Source organism: Bos javanicus, chromosome 1 (assembly GCF_032452875.1).
Source record: "Bos javanicus breed banteng chromosome 1, ARS-OSU_banteng_1.0, whole genome shotgun sequence".
NCBI classification, from domain to species: Eukaryota; Metazoa; Chordata; class Mammalia; order Artiodactyla; family Bovidae; genus Bos; species Bos javanicus.
In genome coordinates this window covers 47,421,110-47,433,893 of record NC_083868.1, presented here as the reverse complement: position 1 = coordinate 47,433,893, position 12,784 = coordinate 47,421,110, and positions in this window count along the sequence as shown.

Sequence of the window (12,784 nt, the reverse complement as noted above, 5' to 3'; positions counted from 1 at the left end):
GCCAAAGGTCAGCAATGAAAATTGCATTAAGAACATCATTTAGTCATAAAAGAAAGACTGATGACATCTTCAGTTCAGTTCAGTCACTCAGTCATCCGACTCTTTGGGACTCCATGAACCGCAGCACGCTAGGCCTCCCTGTCCATCACCAACTCCCGGAGTCCACTCAAACCCATGTCCATCAAGTTGTTAATGCCATCCAACCATCTCATCCTCTGTTGTCCCCTTCTCCTCCTGCCCTCAATCTTTCCCAGCATCTTAGCCTATAGGTAACTTCTGTGCCAGTGATTTAATTTGGAAGGATCGTCTTTTGCCAAAAGTGTCTAGATAATGAAACTATAATAATATATCTTAATTTTATTATAGCTGCTACAGCAGTTTGCTCTGTATTTTAAAATTTTTCATTCAGTACATTTTAAAGATTTTACTGTCTTTATTCAATAATTCATGAATTGTGCTGCATCTCATCCAGCAAAGAGCTCTGAAGAGCTATACAAAATGAAATATTTTTATAGGCAAAAGGGAGTAGAAACAAGGACGTTATATTAGGCAAAAAAAAAAAAAAAGCACATTGGTTATTGTAAGGATACTTTCCCTTAGGTGATGGCAGGGGTCTATAAGACAGGTCTATAAATCAGGTGATTTCTGATTGACTGCTTTGATTCCATTTCTGGGAGACTGAAACTATAATCAAGTTTCAATTAAGTGAGGTGGAGGTTAGCATAAGTGACTCCATTTGGGGTCCACTGTCTAATTTTTAACACTGAGAATGAAAGAATGGTCAGGTAGGAGAGAAGAAAAAGCTTTATGAATATTTGAAATGGCATGTACCAGGCACTGTAATAGAGATGAACAATGCACACTGGTAGCACAAAGGAGAGAAAGACTAACTTCCCTTAGCACTGGGGGAAGATCTCACAATGAGAACATACAGTTAAGAAAGTTCTTTGTGAGTTATGTATGCCTTTTACTACCTTCACATTTTTTTCCTGTAAATCTAAAACTATTGTAAAAAAAATAAAATAAAATAAAATAAAAAAAAAAGAAAGTTCTTTGTGATGAGTAGAAAATTTCCAAACAGACAATTGAGTAGAGAATAGGAACAAAAGAGGTATGAAACAGCGTGAGCCAACAAAATGCAAGTACTCCAAGGGAAAATTAAAGGGCCTCTTATGCCATACAGTAATTTGGAAATTTATGTCCTAGGCAATGGGAAGAATTTAAGAAAATGCTTTCTTAAAGCAATGAAATAGTATGGTCATATTTGCTACTTGGATTTCACTCTGAATGAAACATACAGAATTGACTCACACCAATTAAATGTAAAGTTAGTAGTTCAGAGAGCCTTGTTATCACTAGAGGCTGAAGGAAAGAGGTAGAAGATGATGAAAGGAAGGAACTAATTTGAAAGGCTCTCAAGAGGAAAAACGGACTCATAACAATAACATTGAATGAAGTGGGTTCACTTATTTCTTCAGTGCTTTACCTAGGCAGATTACTAGTCCCTAGGGATAAAACTAACTAGAACGTACATAGAACTCATGGCCTAACAGGAGGGGCAGAACTTTAAAGAAGCCTTTACAGTGGAATCTGAGTATTTTATTGGGGTAAGATAGGTTGCTATGGCAGCAGAGAGCAGAGCTTCCAAATGTAGACTGGAGATTAGGGAATATTTTGCTGGGGAAATAAAATCTAAACTGAGACCTAAGTGGAAAGTGATGGAGGGGAAATTTGCAAAAACAGATGAGAGCATTTGAAAAGGCTTTAAGGTAAAAAATGGTGTCATGGGAGAGAAAACCTAAAAAAAATTGTAAAGAGATGAGAAGAGGTAAGAAAAGTAAGCAGCCAGCAGAGCCACATCCACTTGAAGGATAATGTTGAACTACTGTGAGATTTTCAATCACAGAAATTTACATTTTAATTTTATATTTATATTTGAATTATATTTGTAAATTTGAATTTTAAGATACTCACCCTGGCTGTAATTCAGAGAACCCATAGCTAGAAAAGGCCAGCCTTTGAGTTCTCTATGTCACAGTATTCATGACACTTTGCTCAGCTTCTTTGTTAAGAATAAACCACCTGATTAAAGCAAAGAAAGCATCTTTCTTGTGCATTATGTATTCCTACTCAGGTACTCGATAATGTGTGAATGAAATAATAAACAAACAAGTAAATGAGTGAGGAACAATTAAGATGCTATAATAGGATTCCACTGAGGGAATGTGGAAATGTTGACAAGAATAGAGGTACAGAACATAAAGATAACTGGATAGATTCAAGAGATATTTAGAACTACAACTGACAGGTCATTGAAAGTGATGAGAATAAAGTTTTAAAAAGGCAAGAATAGTTTCTAGTTTCTGTCTTACAAAACTAGAAGAGCGATACCTTTATCAATTGTTTCCACTTAACCAGCCAACTTTTATTTACCTTAACACTCTAGCACTTAGCCTTATGTTCTTCATTGTTTCCTTTACAAATTATTCCTTAGACTGCCCTGGATGATTAGCTACTGTCTTCAGATTGTAAGTTTTTTCCTCTTGAACTCCTTAAAATCAAATTTAAAACTCACACTTCCCAAAGATTTGAACAAAGAAAAATAAGTGAAAAAAATAACAAAAACTTTATAAACTAGAGGTAAAAAATTAAATAAATAAAATACAACTAAAGCTTAAATTTAAGTGGAAATTGAGTGGTAATTATCTTTATAAACTATGATTTCTAAAGAATGAATTATGTGTAAAACCCTGGATAGAGATAATTAGAGAACTGGGTTGTTTTATTTTAAAGATAGGACATTTATGTCCCATAGTGCATAAGAGTATAAAGAACAAAAAGCAATATGTGGTAAAGGTAAAGAGAATAAGGTTTATACAAAGCCAATTGATGAAAGTGTTTCTTTGTCCTGGAACACAAGCAAGTCTTGAAGAAAGGACCATATGTCCTAAATCTCTTCTCAATAAGGTTTTTGGATCCCTGTTAATGACTATATTAATCTCTGTCTAGTGGGTTTTCCATCAGAATAATATCATACACCCCAAGTTCAAGATTTTTGCTCTAACCTGCTGGCAATATTCTTGAGTAGACATAGCTAATACCCAGCAATTGAATGTGTTTGTATTGGTACTCAGAAATATTCATGATGCCAAATGTGAGAGGCACTGATATTCATGCCACTCATCAAATGATCAAATTAGTTTTTAATTTCCACAACTCTCAGAATCTCAGCACCTTCATATCATCTTTGCCAAAAAAAGAAAAAAGTGATATCTGGAGAAGATAAAAATCAGAACATGTCATAATCCACATAGAAACTAGACTACCAGCATTAATATATCCTCTCCTGATTCGGCTTATTTGCCTTAATGAAAATACCAAAACGGCAAGCAGCTTTCTTCCCTAGCTTCTGGGGAGATAAAATGCAGCAAAATCCTAATGATTTTAACATGATCTAATCATTTTAGATAGTATAAAGTATTATGGGAAAAATGAATGAAAGCAATGAAAGCATTACAAAGGAAATATGGCATAATGATAGATGATGTAGTAGCCAAAAATGGGAATGTAAAGAGAAGAAAAACAAGATCCCTAAGAAATAAACTATACAAACATGTCTTCATATCTTTTTTGCATAGTTTGTGTATATGTGTGTGCTGCTAGAGTGGTTGGTGATGTTATATTTGAGTGATAATGGAGAAATAGCCAGCAGCCTTTTCTTCCTATTCAAGGTATTTTCCAAGCAGCAGATTAAATATATATAGAAGAAGAGAGAATTGAATGTGGCTTTTATAGGAGCAGAAAAATCCCATGAAGGGGAAGCGAAGGAGGATAGCAAAAATAAATAACTCCGAAACAAACATGGAATTGAGCTGGGACTTAAAAAGGAGGATGCAAATAGGTAATACCAGAGAAATTCAAATGGTTTCAAGTGAACAGAATAAACAATTCAAGCAACGTAGGAATTCAACAGAGAAAAATGAGGGTAGTAACTAGATGAAAATAAGGTTTCTGGTATCTAGGTGTCTTGGTATATTTTACTGTTACTTTTCATGGTAAGGATTTTATGAAATTAAAATGAATAAAGAATCTTAATCAGGCCAACTTTTGTTCATTAAAATGTTGGAGTTTTTCAGGTTGTGTTCATGAAAAGACTATCAACCAAATCCTGTCACTATTGTGGAAACTTATGGAGGAACCCCTAGGAACTGGGTCTGAGAGCAAGATGTGGTAGGTAGAGCAACAAGACAGGCTTACAAGAGAAGCACAGGAAAAGGGAGCAGTTAACTCAGTTTCTAACACAAATTTGAACCTAAACAACTGAGTTAACACATTTACATAAAATCTCATTTGTATGTCTGTGTAATTGAGAAAAATCAGCAAGTATCTCCCTTTCTCTAATTTTTAAATGGTGAAGAAACGTCATGTATGGCTCCCTTAAATGTAATAGAGCATGGAATTAACCCTGAACACATCAAAAAAATGGTTGACTTCCACATCAAACTTATGTTTGGGGAAGCACAGTGGGGTAGGGAGGATGATGATAGAAGCAAGCAAAACTAGTTTGAAGGCCAACTCTTTCTTTATTCATTCATTGTGTGACTTTCAAGTGGTAACTTATCTGAACCTTTGTTTCTCCTTTTATGAAATGCGGAGAGTAAACTCTATTTATGCAAGGGTGTTTCAACCTGTGAATACAAGTGTAAGCATTCCTCGCTGTATTGGGCTTTGCCGATACTGCGTTGTTTGCAAATCGAAGCTTTGAAGCAACCCTGCATTGTCAGGTGACAGTATTTTTTAGCAATAAAGTATTTTTAAATTAAGGTATGCATGTTGTTTTCATTGATATAATGCTATTGCACACTTAGGCCAGAGTATAGTGTAACCATAACTTTTATTTTCACTGGGAAACAAAAACATTTGTGTGATTTGCTTTATTGCCATATTCTCTTTATTGCAGTGGTCTGAAATTGAACCCACAGTATCTCCAAGGAATGCCTGTAATTTGTTCATTCAATAAACTTTTGTAGTGTCACAAGCAATATAGTTCAGGGGTGAACAAGCAGAGATAATCCCTGACCTCATGAATCATGCTAGAAGACAGTATAATAAATGCATAGATGTTCAGTAAACTGCAGCTAGTATTTTGTTTGTTACAGGAATAAGAAGTGCATTCAAGATAAAGAAAAGAAAATCCCCTGTACATACCATAAACTATCACCTGCATGTAGGTGTGTCTTTTCTAAATGGAAAACAAACGTGTGTGATTTGGCATAAACTGTAGTATTTTGACACTTGCACAGACAAATCTGACAGAGTAAGAAAGCTGGCTAATGAAAGAGGTGAGTGAGAAAAACATGCCTGGCTTCATATGTATGCATGTGGCTTCTGTAAAAATCCATCCCAGCTGCCCCATTACATATTCAACAAGATTTCCTAAATTGAAGAAGCAGATACAGGTTGTGTTACTGCTCCCCTACAGACTCACTGTGAGTATCAAGAGAGTTTTCAGTATAATAAAAACAAAATTGAAAACCTCTCTGGGCTGGTGAATAGGTTGCATTATTTAGCTCACTGTAGAAAAAAAAAAAATTGCGGAGAAGGAAATGGCAACCCACTCCAGTTTTCTTGCCTGGAGAATCCCAGGGACGGAGAAGCCTGGTGGGCTGCAGTCTATGGGGTCACACAGAGTCGGACACGACTGAAGTGACTTAGCAGCAGCAGCAACAGAAAATTGACATTAAAAAAAGGATCTCACAGTTCATACTCTTCACAGTGCCAAGTCCAGAGAAAATTTCTTCTCCTACCACACAACCACAGGAGCTGCCAAAAGCAAAGACCTTGAAATTGAGGACAGCCTTTCTTCTGTTTCAGGAGTCTCTGGCATTTAACTCTAGCTTCTTGGGATGCTGTTTTATCCTCAGTTAAGCCCCAGACTAGTTACATTCCACAGAAGAAACTGCAGAAACCCTCTGTCAATGCTTTCTTTTTTTCCAAGATTCTGTTTGAAGTGAAGTGAAGTGGCTTAGTCATGTCCAACTCTGCGACCCCATGGACTGTAGCCTACCAGACTCCATCCATGGGATTTTCCAGGCAAGAATACTGGAGTGGGTTGCCATTTCCTTCTCCAGGGGATCTTAGGTTGCTACTATTACAGTGACAGCTATGTTGAGCTGACCTTCAGTTCCAGAGGCTGTCTCTAAGCTGAGGCATTAGAGCAGCTCCCAAGGAAACATTGCTCTATGCTGAGGAAATTTCAAATACTCTTAGTCTTGAAATCTCCCTGACAGCAGTTGCCCTGTCTCTGCGGAGGATCCAGTAAGAGCCTGAGCCAAGTTTTGCACCAAGATTCCAAGAGCATAACTACAACTCCAGAGTGAAAAAGGACTTCCATTGTGAAGAGAGCAATAAATAAAATTTAGAAATAAAGGCTAAATAAGAATTCTCCCGGAAAAGAAAGAGGTCAAATACAGTTAAGGAAGCAAGGAGAATGAGTAGAGTTCTTTGCAGTAATGTGTTTCTACAATAATCGAAATATCTCTCTTCCCTGATTTTTGTGACAAAAAGCTATATGAACAGATTCAATTCAGTAAATGATCTGTCAAAAAGAAAATAGTGGTCAATTCTGTTTATTAGAGTTATAGGCTTTTTTTGGTAATTTTACCTGTGGCATTATCTTTATATTCTAAAATGATGATGCATAAATTGGGCCAATAGATAAATATTTTTAAAACAAGATGAAGTGGTAGGCACCATGAGTTCTCTCTAGTCCATGACTACACGCCAGTCTCATCTCCTCAGTCAGCACCTTGTATGGTCGTTCTTGACAAATGGCCAACTAAATCCACATTAAACTCAGGACTTCATTATCCCTCCACAGGAGGAAGGCAGGGCTGCAAATCACAAAAATCACTTCAACTAGGACAATAAAAACAGAAGTGATTTATCAGTAGGATAGGGGCTATGTCTTGGAACTCAAAACCAAGAAAAGCAGTAGACTTGAAAAGGAAATAGAACCAGGGACTGGAACCAAAATTTTTCTCTCAAATCTCTCTTGGGGTTGTTGGTCTCATTTCTCACTCTTTTTACACGTGCTTCATTCAATCTTTCTGCAAGGAAGCTTCTTCCACTTTTCTATTCACATAGTGGAAAATTGCTATCCTCTACCCACTGGTTCTATTATGCTTCATTCTAGACACAGGCCAGAAAGAAAAAGGATATGGGGACTTGAGTTCAAGCATTGGCCTCTATTCATCACACTTTTTTCTTTTTTTTTTGCTGAGACAGTAAATATTGCTTAGAGGTCTCCACTGATGACAAGCAAATATTAAATACTAGATATCTTTCAAGGCTTTACTGTTCTATGACATGCCATCCCTCCAAAGGAAAAAGTCAAATCTGGCCACTACTAATAAGCTTTTGTGTAAGTAAAAACTTGAACTAGAACTTTACCCATTTCCAGTGTTTTACAGCTAATGAGCCTAATGTTAGATCCACAGTCTACTCTCCAAAATAGCCATTTCACAATTCTCCCTTGTCCTCTTCCTTTAAAATCTTTAACACTTTTTTAAAAACCTTGTATAAAAACATACAGTCAAATGAAAATCACCTCAAACTCCTACCACCAAACATAGTTTTCACATATGGATTTCTATCTTTCTTCATGTTCAATTCAGTTCAGTTGCTCAGTAGTGTCTGACTCTTTGGGACCCCATGAACCACAGCACGCCAGGCCTCCCTGTCCATCACCAATTCCCGGAGTCCACCCAAACGCATGTCCATTGAGTTGGTGATGCCATCCAACCATATTATCCTCTGTCGTCTGCTTCTCCTCCTGCCCTCAATCTTTCCCAGCATCAGGATCTTTTCAAATGAGTCAGCTCTCTGCATCAGGTGGCCAAAGTATTGGAGTTTCAGGTTCAACATCAGTCCTTCCAATGAACACCCAGGACTGATCTCCTTGCAGTCCAAGGGACTCTCAAGAGTCTTCTCCAACACCACAGTTCTAAAGCATCAATTCTTCGGTGCTCAGCTTTCTTTATAGTCCAACTCTCACATCCGTACATGACCACTGGAAAAACCATAGCCTTGACTAGATAGACTTTTGTTGGCAAAGCAATATCTCTGCTTTTTAATATGCTATCTAGGTTGGTCATAACTTTCTTTTAAAGGAGCAAGTGTATTTTAATTTCATGGCTGCAATCACCATCTGCAGTGATTTTGGAGCCCAGAAAAATAAAATCAGCTGCTTTTTCCACTGTTTCCCCACCTATTTGCCATGAAGTGATGGGACTGGATGCCATGATCTTAGTTTTCTGGATATACATTAGATCATAATTTCATGTCTGCAATCACCATCTGCAGTGATTTTGGAGCCCAGAAAAATTAAGTCAGCCATTGTTTCTACTGTTTCCCCATCTATTTGCCATGAAGTGATGGGACCATGAATAAAATTTCCATACATTTATCTCATGTCAAATCTTCTAGCTATACTCTAGATCTGTACTGTCCAATACAGTCATCATTAGTTTTATGTGACTATTAGTCACTTAATACACAATACATAATCAAAGTTGATGTGTGCTATAAGTGTAAAATGCACACCAAATTTTAGACCTAATATGATAAAAATAATTAAAACTATCTCAATAATTTAATACTAAATACATGTTGAAATAATATTTTAATATTCATGATTAAATACAAAATTTAATTAATTTCACATTTTTTTCTTCAAGTTTTATTGAAATATACTTGAACCACAGCACTATATGAGCTTCCCAGGTGACACTAGTAGTAAAGATGTCACCTGCCAACACAGGAGATATAAGAGATGCAGCTTCAATCCCTGGGTCAAGAAGTTCCCCTGAAGAAGGGAATGGCAAACCACTCCAGTATTCTTGCCTGGACAATCCAATGGACAGAGGAACCTGGTGGGCCACAGTATATATGGTCCCAAAGAGTCTTTGCTGAAGAGACTTAGCACACACAGCACTGTATAAATTTAAGGTGTAGCATGGAACAATGGACTGGCTCAAAATTGGGAAAGGAGTAGGTCAAGGCTGTATATTGTCAACATTCTTATTTAACTTATATGCAGAGTACATCATGTGAAATGCCATACTGGATGACTCACAAGCTGGAAACAAGATTGCTGGGGAACATATTGACAACCTCAGATATGCAGATGATACAACTTTAATGGTAGAAAATGAAGAGGCACTAAAGAGTTAACTAAAAGCTGGTTTAAAACTCAACATTCAGAAAACTAAAATCATGGCATCCAGTCCCATCACTTTATGGCTAATAGATGGGGGAAAAGTGGAAACAGTGGCAGATTTTATTTTCTTGGGCTCCAAAACCACTGCAGACTGTGACTGCAGCCATGAAATTAAGTCACTCACTCCTTGGAAGAAAAGCTATGACAAAACTAGACAGCATATTAAAAGGCAGAGACATCACTTTGTGGACAAAGGTCTGTATAGTCACAGCTATGGTTTTTCCAGTAGTTGTGTATGGATGTGAGAGTTGTACCATAAAGAAAGTTGAGCACCAAAGAACTGATGCTTTCAAACTGTAGCACTGGGAAGACTCTTGAGAGTCTCTTGGACTGCAAGGAGATCAAACCAGTCAATCCTAAAGGAAATCAATCCTGAATATTCATTGGATGGACTGATACTGAAGCTCCAACACTTTGGCCACCTGAGGCAAAGAGCTAACTCATTGGAAAAGACCCTGATGCTGGGAAAAATTGAAGGCAAAAGAAGAATAGGGTGGTAGAGGATGAGATGGTTGGATAGCATCACCAACTCAATGGACATGAGCTTGAGCAAACTTTGACAGATAGTGAAGGATAGGGAAGCCTGGTGTGCTACAGTCCATGGGGTTGCAAAGAGTCAGACAGGACTTAGTGATCTAACAACAACAACAACATACTTATTTGACTTACATACATCATGAAACTTTTATCACAATAAGTTCATGAACATCCAACATCTTGAGTAGATACAAAATTAAAGAAATAGAAAAAAAATTTTTTCCTTATGATGAGAACCTTTAGGATTTATTGTCTTAACAAATTTTATGTATTAACACACAGCAATATTAATCATACTTATTATATTGTACATTATGTCTTTTAATAAATACGACTACTAGAAAAATTTAAAATTTTTTTTACATATGTGGCTCAGATTATGTGTCCATTTTGTAGTACTGCTCCATAGCCTGTCCCTTCTTGCCTTCTCATAGTATCCTCCTCTGTCATTTTCCACCCTTCCCTTTCTCAGCAACATTAGTTTCCCTCTCACTCCTGGATCATTCTCATCAGCATACAAAGTCACTTTTTATTCTGTTTAAAAAATAAGGACCTTCTTTGATTTTTCTCCACATTTCTCCATAACTCTTCAGCACAGAAATCCTCAAAAGATTTATCTATGATTACTAACTCCACTTCTCTATTCCTCTCCTAAAGACCACTCAAGCTGGGCTCACATCTCTTTATTCAGGTCACTTATGGCATCCCTTTTGACCAAATCATATGGTCAGTTCTATTCTCCACTTACCAAACCTCTTGACCACACTTCCTTGAGATATCCTTTCCTACCATCTGCTCTGACTGTGTAATACTCCCCAGTGTCCTTCACTGGCTTCTCTTTTTCTCCCTGACTAAAAACACTTCAGTGTCTGAGAGCACAATCATAGATAGCCTTATCTGAAGGCAATGGCAACCCACTCCAGTACTCTTGCCTGGAAAATCCCATGGGTGGAGGAGCCTGGTAGGCTGCAGTCCATGGGGTCACCAAGAGTCGGACACAACTGAGAGACTTCACTTTTAGTTTTCACTTACATGCATTGGAGAAGGAAATGGCAACCTACTCCAGTGTTCTTGCCCAGAGAATCCCAGGGATGGAGGAGCCTGGTGGGCTGCCATCTATGGGGTCACTCAGAGTTGGACATGACTGAAGCGACTTAGCAGCAGCAGTAGCAAACTTTACTCATTCATTCATCCAGTCTTGCTCTTGGTTTTAAATGTTATCTATATGCTGATGATTCCACAATTTATTTCTGTACCCAAAAGGCACCTATGAGCTCCAATAAATCCAGTTGTTTCCTCAGCCTTTACTCTTGGCTTGTGAATAGACATCCCAAGTCTTACATAATTTAAAACCTAGTTCTTGACATCCTTCCCTCCTCTTTCACCTTTTTCAGTCTCTGTTGTTGCATCATATCTACAAACACGCTCAGGCAACAGGTCTAAAGGTCATTAGTCATTTTCTTCTACTTCATCCTCACATCCAGTGTATTCTCATTGTCACTTATCAGCATCTCCACTGCAGCCCAAGCCACTTTCCTGTCGCATAGAATATTGCAATGTCTACCTTCCTCTCTTGTCCCACTTCATTTCCTTTTGTTCAAAGCATATAACGTATGCTTTTTTTTAAGCTTAATTGAGTTTATATTATCCTTCTGTTTATGTCTTTAATATGTGTGCAGTCATAATTGAAATAAAATCCAACTGCATTAACAGTGCCTAATAGATTGTATATTATGTGTCTTTGATAATGTTTCTGATATAATCCCTCACAGAATTCACCATCTTTTCCTGGGCTCCAGGTATTCTGAACCTTCTTTCCTCCAGGAGAACACACTAAGTAAGTTCCTATTTCAGCATCTTTACTCTTGTATTTCTGTTCCTTAAAATGCTCTTTGACTTTTTCTTATTGAGTATCAGCTTAGTTTTGCAATAGAGAATTCCCTTGATTCCTCCTAGATAATGTGTTATCTCCTCCACCCCAACGATCACTTTCTATTCCCTTACTTTATTTTCTTCATACTGTCTGAAATCTCTCTCCTATTAGAATATAAGCTCTACAAAGAAATTTTGTTTTATTCAATATTGCATTCTCTGTGCTCTAAAGAGTTCCAAGAACCCACTCACTGTTCAAAAGAAAACTGGAGCCTATTATACAGAGTAAAGTAAGCCAGAAGGAAAAACATAAATACAGTATACTAACGCATATATATGGAATTTAGAAAGATAGTAACAATAACCCGGTGTACGAGACAGCAAAAGAGACACTGATATATAGAACAGTCTTACGGACTCTGTGGGAGAGGGAGAGGGTGGGAAGATTTGGGAGAATGGCATTGAAACATGTAAAATATCATGTAAGAAACGAGTTGCCAGTCCAGGTTCGATGCACGATACTGGATGCTTGGGGCTAGTGCACTGGGACGACCCAGAGGGATGGTATGGGGAGGGAGGAGGGAGGAGGGTTCAGGATGGGGAACACATGTATACCTGTGGCGGATTCATTTTGATATTTGGCAAAACTAATACAATTACGTAAAGTTTAAAAATAAAATAAAATTAGGAACAACAACAACAACAACAAAAAGGAGTCGTCAATAGAATGGAATGCAGTGAGGTCAGAGATGGGGGCAAGGAAAATCCCGAAAGGTATCTGCATACATTTGCCTTGGTAGCAAATCCTCAGAAGTACAATATCAAGGTTTCCATTTAAACATGCAGTAAATGTAAAAGTCAAAATTTGCCTGAGACTCTTAACTCAGTTGTTTTTCCTAATTAAAGTGTGTATTTTAAAGCCAAAAAAAAAAAGAAGGAAAAAAAAAAGTGTTTGTTTGAAGTACCAAACCACAACATAGAGGTAATAAGATAGGAAAGTGATGTAAAAGTTTAAGTGGGCAGGCTTGCAAGGATGTAGCTGAAAATAAAAGATAATTGAGATGCAAAAAAAAAAAAAAAAGAAAACTGATGAAT